General features: G+C 31.3%; 1 pseudogene; it reads right to left on the bottom strand.

Annotated features, from left to right (window-relative positions):
* Nucleotides 1–9,000: 9,000 nt before the first annotated feature.
* On the bottom strand, nucleotides 9,001–12,063 carry LOC129312829 (wall-associated receptor kinase 3-like; annotated as a pseudogene).
* Nucleotides 12,064–12,304: the final 241 nt, after the last annotated feature.

Here is a 12,304-nt window from a genome sequence, read left to right as displayed (position 1 = left end):
ATGAAATTATAGGGCTCTCCTGGGTCAACCACTTGTTAATCCGAGCAAACTTTTGGTGGTAGAAACACTCGGCAAAGGTAATCTAACCCACCTACGGACTATGATTTTTCCCTCTTCACACACTTGTGATAGAGACATCGGTTAACTCCTAACTGCACCCTAACGAGTACTAGGGAGTTGCCAGACTACCCGGATGTCCTATACTAATAGTCCCATATAATGCTGTACCGGATGTTCTATGGTATCAGCCTGACTATATGGATTTTTCACTCAACATCTCCACACACAATATCCCCACCTATCTCAGGTGAATTCCCATCCCCTATGATCATACTCTTTCACAATTTTCACTACTTTTCATCACACTTCCATATCACAAACTTATATACATAGTATATATATTTCAATTATAATCAATAATCGTTTACAAATCAATTTTTCATGTCAAAATCATTTACAATAATAAATTGTGCACTAGACTCTTCAAAACCACAATTTTATCATTAGTAGGCCAATAAACACAAAAAACTATATAATTACCTAACCCTTTGTCACACAAAAAGGGTTATCATGGCTCAACGTTAGCTCTACACGTTCTATACATATAATATAGCCTGAGCAATGCTCAATCTACACCAATAAGTGACAATCTTCATTTATTACTCTGGATAACTCTGAATTCTCTAGGTTCTAAGTGTCTATAATACTCAAGTCTTTTTCTAACAACACCAATCATTCCCAAGCACTCCAACTATCCTATTAAACATCCCAACACACCAAGTTGCTAATCAATGTCCCATATTGTCTTAAAATCCTCAAATTATACTTAGGGTTCATCTAAACCCTTGCCAAAAATTCTCAATCACCACAAAATTCAAAAACTTCAAGTTCTTTTTCTAACACACCAATCATTCCAAGCACTCCAACTATCCTATTAAACATCCCAACACACCAAGTTTGCTAATCAATGTCCCATATTATCTTAAAATCCTCAAATTATACTTAGGGTTCATCTAAACCCTTGCCAAAAATTCTCAATCACCACAAAATTCAAAAACTTATGGTTAGAAGCTTGATTTAATCCCCAAGATCTTAAATAAACTAATAGATTTAGTCTAAACCTAAGAGAACCAAAATCAAAGCCCCCAATACCCCAAATGTTGATTTTCGCATAAAAAAGGAAGAAGAGGGAATGTATAACTTAGCCAATGGTGATTCAAGCTCCAAATACCCTTAAAGTAGCTTAGGAATCATGCCCTAGCAGACCACAAGTTCTCCTCCATCGCTCTCTCTCTTATCTCTCTCACTCTCTCTTTATTTTCGGTCTGTTTTCATGATTGATAAGTGCTATTTGCACGTGCATCGCGACGTGTTGACACGCTCGCCGCGGCGCATGACACAAAACACGCTCGCCGCGGCGCATGACACAAAACACCTCACAACAATTTTAAATCCCTTTCGTGCTATGGCCTGCTTGAACATTGACCTAGCCCTCTTCTAAGGTTGTCCAAGGATCCAAAAATTATATAGCCTCCCGTAACCCTTACTAAATAAACAATTATCTTAATTGACTAAATTACCCTTGAAGCACTGATAATTACTAATGAAAAACTTAGGATGTTACATATTACCCCTTCCTTGCTTTTTAATGCTTGCTGATTATGATATGATTAGGATATGATTTGATTGTATATTATTAAGATTGATTAAATTAATTAGAAAATAATTTTTTAAATTAGTAATACTTAATGCATTGTCTTCTATCCTTACTGTAATAAGATACTCATGTAGATTAATAGCCTCCCTTTTTAACCAAACATGTAAATTATTGGAGGAATGGACAAGTAAGGACCCTAAAAGAAAATTAATGTGAAATAAGATTTCTTCGATATTGAAGTTCCTAAATTCAATATTGCTCTCCCATGTTTCAGTATTGATCTAAGATCATCCCTAGATTTTAATACTCGGGGGCTACACTTCTCCCATTCTCTCTATCCTCTTTCTCATGTCCTATATCCTCCTGTCCCTCTTAGTGATTGTCAAGTGAGATAAGCAGCATATATTCGCATCAAAAGTACTAGTAGTGTTGATGTTAAGGAACGTTGATCTAGAAGGGAGAGTTTGACAGATTTCAGGTGTGATGATGTGGATGTGGTTGGTTTGATGCATTTTCTAGAGATGATCTTAGTTCTGATCTTAGCACCCATTTCTCAGCAGTAGTTCTCTAATGAGTTTAACTTTTTTCTTTTCAATGGGCTTTAAGATCAATTGTGTGTGTTATAGTTCCTATGATTGACTCATTTTCTTGAAGTACTTGTAAATTTGAGCCCACAAGTATACAATAATTTCAAATAAAATTTCTCTGTGTCACAATTTTGTGTCTTTCTTGTTTGTTAATTTATTTGCTCTAATTGTGTAGGAACAATTAGTAAAATAAGACTGAGCTATTATATTGGCTAGTGAAATTATAGGAACCAATTCATTCCCAAGTAGGTTTCATGTTTTCATAAATATAGTAGCAATTTCCCAAGCCATATTAGTATATTCAAAATTAGTCTTAACTATATTGATAAGCATAAATTCTACAAGTCAAATTTGTATTCATATTCTTTACTAAAGTTAGTAAATTTCCAAGTCATGTTTGTATTTTCATAAGTGGCCTAGGAATATTTAAAAAGTGAGTTTTATATTATAACAGCTTTTTACATTTCAAAAGTCTGAAATACTGGGAAAAATTATTCCCAAGTAGGATTTTATTTTTACAAATTATAAGTTACAATAACAATATTCACATACTACATTAGTGATTTCAGCAGTCTTATGTTATGACAACATTTAAACTTGCACATATTTAAACTAAAATAAACATTAGCATTATATGACACTGATTTCAATATATATATACATCATATTTGAATCCCTTTTTACACACAAAATATCCCATCTATCTAAATAATACTTTTGCAATTTGCTTCCCAAAGAACAATATAGATTGCAAACTTATTTACATAACATGTCACCGCTATCCGTATTGCATTTGACAAGAGTATAAGCTGATATCTTCCATTTATAACCATCAGTATTGCAGTTGACAATTATTTTCTTGGGGTTTTTCTCATAAACATGTAACCAAATCTATAAGCAAGGCTGTGCTTATATAGTGCTTTTTTTAGTTGCATTGTCAAAGGTCTTTCCAACACCCATAAATAAATCCTTCCATTTTACTGAATGAACCTCAGGGAGTGGTATATGAGAATTTTGTGTTGAATATGGCAAAGAGGGTGATATACTTTCAAACTCTTGCCTAGAAGGAGATTCTGACAGTGATCATGGTAAAAAATCCTCCATCTTGCATTCACAATTACTCACAAGTTAGTAGAAATGGTGACTAAACTAATTAAAATCACAAATAACTAAGAACAAGAACTTATTCCATTGAATAATCCATTGCTCTATATATTTCATTGTCATTTCTCACAACATACACATGTGCAAACTCATCTTATACTTTATCAAATCCTATACTCCCTCATCATCTTAGAGATTTATATATGTGTTCTCACTATACTTCACTCTCATTATACTTCATTATAAATTTCAAGTCAGCTACAATACTTTCAACTCCTTTTACTGATAATACCATCCTCAATAGCTATTCATGATTTGTGCCTTCTCTAATTAATTTAGAAATTAATTTTCCACCTTCGTCGGTCATTTTTCCTTGTGAATCTTTTACAAAATGTCCTTCAATGTGAAAATGACAAAAAATTTCTTTTGCTAAAGTACTTGCCACATGGAATATAAACTTGAAACAACTAAAAGCAACATACAATTTATTACTCTACAACTATCTTTCCCATAATCCCAATTATGACTACAACAATTTGACATTCATGTTGCAATGCAAATTTCATCACAGATAGAAAATTTTAGCATTATGTTACATCTTTTTTTCACTCAATTTTTTTCAACACTACTATTGTTCTCAAAAATAATTTCTTGTTGTATATATATAATCTATATAATCATTAACAACATTACTTTTTTTTCTTAGCTATAAAAGACAAATGGTGTAAAATATCATTTAAAAAAATATAAAAGTTGTCTTTCACATGATAGAGGAGAAAATGTCAAAGATAAAGAAGAGGAAAAATGTAAAACTATAAATATTTTGCACACAAGAGGAGAGAAGATGTAAAAGAAGTAATGTATATAATTATCTATTATCAAGAGGGGAGAAGATGATGACCTAGATGATGATCTATTTCACTAATTTTTTGCCTAGATTTTTTGCACATGACAGTACATGAAGCAGATTTTTCGTGCCTAAAAAAAACAGAGAACACACACATAATATGTTATCCTTAGTGTTTTATTGAAGGGCAATTTTGTAAAGTTATGTATGTTTTTTATCCCATTGGGATTTCAATATTTTAAAGTCCTTAATTGGAATTAATGCCCTTAGGGGTCTTTAATTGTCATTTTCCCATTTCTCAATCATGGGCTTTAATTAATTACTTAATTTGCAATGAAAGGAGAAGAAAGGAGATCGAAACTGGCTTTGGCTGGCGTGTGCTCATAAATATGCTTTATATATGCCTATGACAATTCAACTGGTACATCGCTCATGAATTTGCTTGTGAGGCAACGATAGTTTAATTTGCATCTTTTATTTATTTATTTATTCATTATTTATTTTCTTTTTATAAATGTTCCAGAAGGTATTGACTTCTTTTGAGACTCATTTCCAGTTATCCTGTGAATAAAAAAAAAACTATTATTAATCCCCTTAATTTTCAAATTTTTCATGAGTAATAGTAAATCATCATAAATATTTGACACATTGTTGAGAGATATATCGTGAGTGATATTAGATCACCGCAATTGTCAAATAAAAAAATCCCTTTGTGCATTACTTCTAAAAAACATAATAAGTTTATTGATATATTTTAGGCTGTATCTTGAGTGACACCAAGTCACCAAGGATCCCTAATAATATTGATTGGGATATCGTGAATGATACTAAATCATCACAAGTATTAAGTTTCTTATTAAATTTGTTTAGTCAAATTGTTCTTTGAAAAATTACCTCTAAAGATCCCTTTTATAATTTTAAGGTTTGCCATGAGAAATACTAAATTACCGTGAACATTTAGAGTGTCAACCAGTGAATTGTGAGTGATATTAAATCACAATAGGTTCCAATACTGGTTAATTTTTCCCCCTCTTATGCATTATTAAAAATAAAAAAATAATTTTTTTTGCATATTTTTGGTTTTGTCATGAATGATACTAAATCACCTTGGATCCTTAAAAATATCAAATGAGATATTGCAAATGACACTAAGTTTTCGTAGCATCAAATTTTGCATTAAAATTTTATTGTTAAATTATTCACGTTGAAAATTATTCCTTTAAGTTTGTCATGAATGATACTAAATTATCATGTGCACTTACAGTGTCAACTAGCAGACTGTGAGTGATACTAAATCATCACAAGCAAGTTCTAGCACTAGTTATTTTCCTTTTACCTAAAGGTATTGTCAAGGAACAAATTTTTATAAAAAAAATATAATTAATTAACATTCTCTTCAAAAGTAAATTAATTAAAAAATTAAAAGGAAACCTGAAAAATAATATTTCAAACTATGTGGACTTTGATCCCCATTACAGGGTATATAGGTCCTAAGATTTGATCCTAGGTAAAGTCCTTGCCATGCAAATAAATAATTTTTTCATTTTCTTATCTTTATTTTTGCATGTGATTAAAGGATAATTAAGATATTATTAAAAAGCTAATTAATTGTATATAATTAACTTAGGGTAGTTCTTATAAACTAGTGGTATGGGGTGCCTAATACTTCTTCCATACATAATCAACTTTCAACCCTTTTTGCGAACCATCCTTTCATAATAAAGTTTTCCAATGTCTTTCTAAAAACTTTGGTAGCCACTCCCATTTTATTACATTTATCAACCTTTCCTCTTCAAGAAAGTCACGATCTGGGCACGACAGTACTATAAAAAATTTAATTGAAATTTGATAGAGAGAGAGTTGATTTCAATGTAGTATTTATATTTTGGGAAAATCACATCTAACCCCCTTCGAAGGAAATTAATCATAAATAAAGACCAATGCAGAACTGATTATTATTAAAATGGGAACATAACTTATTTTTCTTGAATAATGAGACTTGTTGTTTAGTCCTTATCTGTAATTAATTCCCTTGAGAGGGGGCTAAATGTGATTTTTCCTATATTTTTGTTATAAATCATACACATGCATGCGGAGAAGATTTAGATGTATGATTAATTGTATTAAAAAAGTAAAAGGACAAATTGGCTATGTGAATTGGCCTTTAAATTATAGGTCCAATAGCATATGTAAATTAGCCTTTAAATAATAGATCCAAGAGCATTTGGAACCTATACTTATTTTCAGTGGGATATTATTTTTCAACTTTTAAAAACAATATAATTTAGCCTCTATCATTAATAAAAGTTAATTTTGACGGTTAGTTGAGTAAAAATGATTGAAAAAATTTTTAAAAATTACCAAAAAAATTTCTTGACCCTTTTATGTAATATTTTGGGTCGTTGTATGAAATTTTTGAGTCATTTATTATAATTTTTTGTTCCTCTCAATACTAGGAAAAAAAAAAAGATGACGGTGACTTTTAACGATGACTCAAAAAAGTAGCCTCTAACAATCCACTTTTGGTGATGACTTTTAATTATCGTCATCAGATGTATACTTTTTGTGGCAATTTTTAATAGTTGCCACTAAAATAACTTTTAGAAAATACTTTTACAAAAAAAATTAAAAATAAAAATAATTATATAATTAATTTTTGTGGTAACATTATTTGTTGCTACTAAATTTTTTAAAAAAATTAAATATAATTTTAAATCATATTAAACAATTTATAAAATTATTTTTAGAAAAAAATTCTTATGAATTATTTAAAAAATTAAAATTAAATGTGGAGAAGATAAAAGTGAAAGATATTTAACATAAACTAATATAATACTCCCTCTATTAAAAAATGTAAGGCATTTTTAATTAAATCTCATCTTCAATAAAATAGTTATTTGTTTTCAAACTAACCTTATCTTTTCATATTTACCTCTATTTAATAGAGTGTTTCACCCAAAATAAATAAATATAAGTGATTTATTTAATAAAGACACTTTTTTTTAAAAAAAGATAATGATTACGTCTTAAAATATTAAAAATGCTTTATATTTTTTAATGGAGACAGTATACCTCAAAAATATAAGGCATTTTATCAATGTATGCCTTTTTTTAAAAAAAGTGCCCACATTAATGAATTACTTTATATTTATTATAGGGTATTTAATAGGGGTAAATATGAAAAAATAAAGTTAGTTGAAAACTAGATAACTATTTTATGGGAGTGAGATTTGGTAAAAAATGTCTTACATTTTTGAATAGAGGAAGTATACTTAATTAGTTTCATTAAAAAGTAAAAATAAAATTTAAAATTATTTAAAATTTAAAATTTGTTTCATTTTAACTTCATTTTCCTAACAAAAAATATTTTGTTCTAAAAAATAATATTTTATTAAAAATATTATATATATAGTCATATAAATTATTTTATCATATTAATAATTGAAAATAAAATAAAATTATATGTATCTTTTTAATGATATATTATTTGACATATGTATATGTATTTAAATAGCATAATTTTAATTTCACATCTAATAATTGTAGGTATATTTCAATTTAACTCACAAAGAAGGAAGATTTAAAGCTTGAGAAGTCAAAATCAAAGGCTCACATTTTCATTTTGGTATATTTTGTAATGAATATGTGACATGACAATGTGCCAAAAGATGCACACACATGGCTGTAAACATGGCTTGAGGAAGCACACACGAGATGAAATGATGTCGTAAGATATGGCTCTTTTATTTCTTTTTCTTAAAAAAAAAAACTTTTGACAACATGATTTGTCGTGACTAAAAATAAACATAATTTGCGCTATTAACAAAGTTGATTGATTTAGTATTGCCCACGATGAATGTTAATTCCTCAAAAAGTATTAAAATGGCTAAAAAATGAAGCCAAATCAATTAGACTTTTCGTAGAAGGAAAAACTCGAGAAGGAAGCAACTTTTTAAACGATCGTGGTGGCTTTTGAATATTCCTTCTGCAACTTCAATCTCTTATGCTTATTCCTTTTTGTCATCGACCCAATAATCTTTTATATATACCTGTAAAAACTCTTCTTTTAATTTTCTCGTCTTCCAATTAATCGATCCCATGAAATGCGCTGATACATTTTGCAAGTACCAATCAGAAGAGCCCAGACTGCTTTACAGGATTAAATAAGTTACATATATCACTTAACAAATGTCAATATTATTGAAAGGTCCAGATCGATGGAAGAGGCTACCACCATTGTCACTAGCTCTTATCTTTTACGCTACCCCAAAAGGAATCGAGATCCAAAAATGTACAGTCATCAATCAATTATGAGAATCCAAAGACTGATAGGTTATCAGAGGCAGCTGAGAATAATGATGTAAGTACAAAAGAGATATATATATATATATATATATATATAATATTTAGGGTAACAATTTAATGAAAACACAAACATGCTTGGCCTTAGTTGATCTATTTATATGTTTAGGTATTTGTCCTCCTTTCTCTTAGATTAGATCCGTTGAATCTGATGATACCACTTCAATCTCGCGCGGTGCACAATGACATTAAACTTCATGTAAAAAATGGCATATCAGTAAACAAAAACAATTTATGATAAAACCAAAATGACCAATCCTTTAAACAATACTTGACAAGCAAACCAAACCAATACACATATTTTATTTGTTGACAATCCATCTATTTTACAACAGTGAAAAGAAAAGCTTAAAATGCTTGGAAATCCATGATTTACAGTCTTGCCAAAGCCAACTCAATGGACATATTCATGATCGCATCCATCAAAAAGAGTTATCCAACATAAAATAACATGATAAAAATAAAAATAACATTATGAAACACACCCCATATAAACACCAAATGATCACCGTCCATCTGCAATCTCTGATGCAATCTCCTTTAATACGCCATCATAGGAAGCTGAAGTACCAGCATCAAATGATCTATATTCATCAGGTACATGACCAAGTAAGTACTCGCTTTCTTTTGACATAAGATCTTCACCTTCACCGAAGGATGCTTTTCCATTGCAATCAGACCTTCTAGCTCTTTTGCTACTTCCTTCATAGGGGGCCTCTCCTCTCCTTTTACTTTCACACACCTCCTTGCTAGTAAGGCTACTTCCTTCAGCTGATCAATGTTCTTTTGATCTAACACTTGTTCGTCAAGAATTTCCCACAGGCGTTCTTGTTTCATTGAAGACACAAAATACATCGCCAAATTTTTTTGCTCTGGCCTACTAAATTGAACTACTTTTTTCCCTATGAGTAGCTCTATAAGCACAACTCCAAAACTATAAATATCACTCTTCTCATTGAATTGACCAGTGTGAAGATACTCTGGATCCAAATATCCCAGAGTCCCTTGCACTACAGTGGTAACATGAGTTTCATCAAGAAGAACAAGTCTTGAAGCTCCAAAGTCAGACACCTTTGCTCTGAGATTGTGATCTAGGAGTATGTTAGTAGATTTAATATCCCTATGAATAATTGGAATGGAAGCAGAAGAGTGTAAATATGAAATAACTTCAGCAGTCTCCGCAGCTATGCTTAATCAGGTCTCCCGTGAAATAGAAGACTCATTCTTCAAAGGATCAATGTGATCAAGGAGAGTGCCATTATCAATAAACTCATATACTAATAAAGGGACTTCAGTTTCTAGATAACATCCTAAAAGTTTGATCACATTCGGTGATTGATTTGAGAAAGAACAAAGACTTCATTAATAAAATCCTTAATTTGTCTAGGGTCTCCTCCTATTCTAGACTTCTTAATAGCAACATGTGTGTTGTCTGTTAAGATACCATCATAAACCGTGCCTTGTCCGCCACGACCAAGAATTCGACATTCATCAAAGTTGCCTGTTGCATTCTGAAGCTCAACTTCTGAAAATATTTTGATTCTATCTGTGTAACCTTGTTGTTCAGAAAGTTGTTGCAATAATATGTTTCCACCATTTTGCTCAAAATTTCTTTGCCTAAGTTGTTTCAAAGTTCTTTGCTTGTGTGCCCAACATAATGTGGAGACCAGGGTGAAGACAACTAACAAGGCTACACTCATGCCTGCAAGCAAATATGGTCCAAATATATGATTTTCAATGGGAAAAAGGTTTTGAATTTTTGACTTAAACAGTACTCACTTTAACCCTATTTATAAATCACTTTCAATATATTTTACTAAAGTAAAGAAAAATCTTAAACCTCATTAACTCTATTATAAAGTTAAATAAGTTTTCACATCTACTCCTTAATAAAGACAAAAGTAATTATTTTTTATAATTTATCCTAACATTTAATAAAGGCTGAAAGATAAAGATAAATATAGTAAATAGTGAAGTGCTTTATAAATATGACATTTCTGCCCTATAAATGACCAAAGGAGTTCATATTTAATTATATAATAATCTGTTTATTTCTAATTACCTCCTCCAACTCAATATCCAAAATGAAACATCCTTTAAATATATGAACCGTGCTTTAAATAAAAATGGTGAAAATTAACTTCTATTTTTTTCCAAAAAAAATATAACATAAAAAAGGGAGATGAATTGCATCCAAGAACCTCCCAATAGAATTATTTACAAACAAAGATCAGTAACAAATCATCATCTTAACAATAAACAAATCCGTATTAGTCCTTGTCTGCAAATAATTCTCTTGGGAGATCCTTGGATGTGATTCTTAAAAACAAGACACACTACAGCAAGAGTCCTTCATGTTCTCACCTAATGCAGTTGCAAGAACAAGCAAACGTTTAGTAGATTGATGTGTTTCCAAAGTGCATCCTGTTCCATTAATATAGCCGTCACCTTTATATGCAGATGGACAAAAACATCGGTAAGTACCATCGAAATTGAGACATTGCTCTGGCATACTGCAGTTATTGGATTTGCTACACTCATCAACATCTAAAATCAAGAAAAAAATATTAGGGGAACTGAGGAATTACAACAGTAATTGTCTAAAAAAGAAATCAAGCAAATGAAACTATAGAATACTTACCGTGACATCCATCGGGATGATATGGATTTCCCTCAAAGCCGGTTTACATTTGCAGATGTATCCAACTCCATAACTAGAATCCACACAATATGTGTTGGACTTGCAGGCATAGTCTGTGGTATTAGTAAAAGCAGTTTGACAAGTAACATTTGACACAGTCCAATCTAGGACGAGTGGGACCATGTCATGGGGAAAGTAGTGCAGATAATCAACAGAGAATCAAACCAATCGTGTCTGGCTACAAAAGCATAACTACAGTTGTTGAAGGCCAACACTTTGGTATGATTGTAAACACTAGATGCTCCAAAACTAATATTATTCATTCCCACAGGAATGTCCACCTGGCAACACGCTGTCCTTGAACAAGTGTTATCATTCATCACTTTCGGTGGTGTGTCACACAATGCAACGCAACCATTGTAATAGGTGAAGTTGTCCCGCAAAGTGTCCTGGAACTTTATTACACCAATGCGTCGCAACCAACAGTTATAAACTTGTTTTGGGTGCTGGAAATGATGAAGGTATCGACCTAAACATGGTAATTATATGGGCCAAGACTTACTCCTGATCGATTATGACAAATCTTGGAGACAAAGGTGGATATTTCCATTTGACTTTGTTGGAGGGATATGTTAGAAACTGGTATTTTCCCGGAGAATAAAGTGGATGTGGAATTGTCACAAGTGAGATTGAATGACTGATCCAAGAAACAGTTGCGAAAAGTACCAGGTTGTAGCCCCACACCAAATGGATATGGAATGTCCTCATCTCCGCATTTGTCAGGAACAGCCTGCAAGGGATTGAGCTTCAGTTGCTGCCATGGCTGCAGATAAAAGATTCATGAGAAAGAGAAGCCGCAGCCCCATATTCACTTTCTCAAGACAAAAATATGAGACGATGTAGTGCTAGTGGCCGAATTGTATAGCTTTTATAAGCAAAATATAGAGGGTCATGGCTAGTTTGACGTCAGACAGAGGAGATAATTGCAATCATCTGTCAAATAAGAAAATTAATTATTTTATCAGCCCATTTACGAATCAAAAATCTCTACTTATAAGCAATTTGTTTTTTTTTTATTAGACCTACAAGTAATTCTCCCTAAATAT

The sequence above is a fragment of the Prosopis cineraria genome, unplaced genomic scaffold, assembly GCF_029017545.1.
Source record: "Prosopis cineraria cultivar Desert tree isolate PC_DT_omini unplaced genomic scaffold, ASM2901754v1 PC6, whole genome shotgun sequence".
Taxonomy (NCBI): Eukaryota; Viridiplantae; Streptophyta; class Magnoliopsida; order Fabales; family Fabaceae; genus Prosopis; species Prosopis cineraria.
This window is presented reverse-complemented; position numbering and strand designations above follow the sequence as displayed.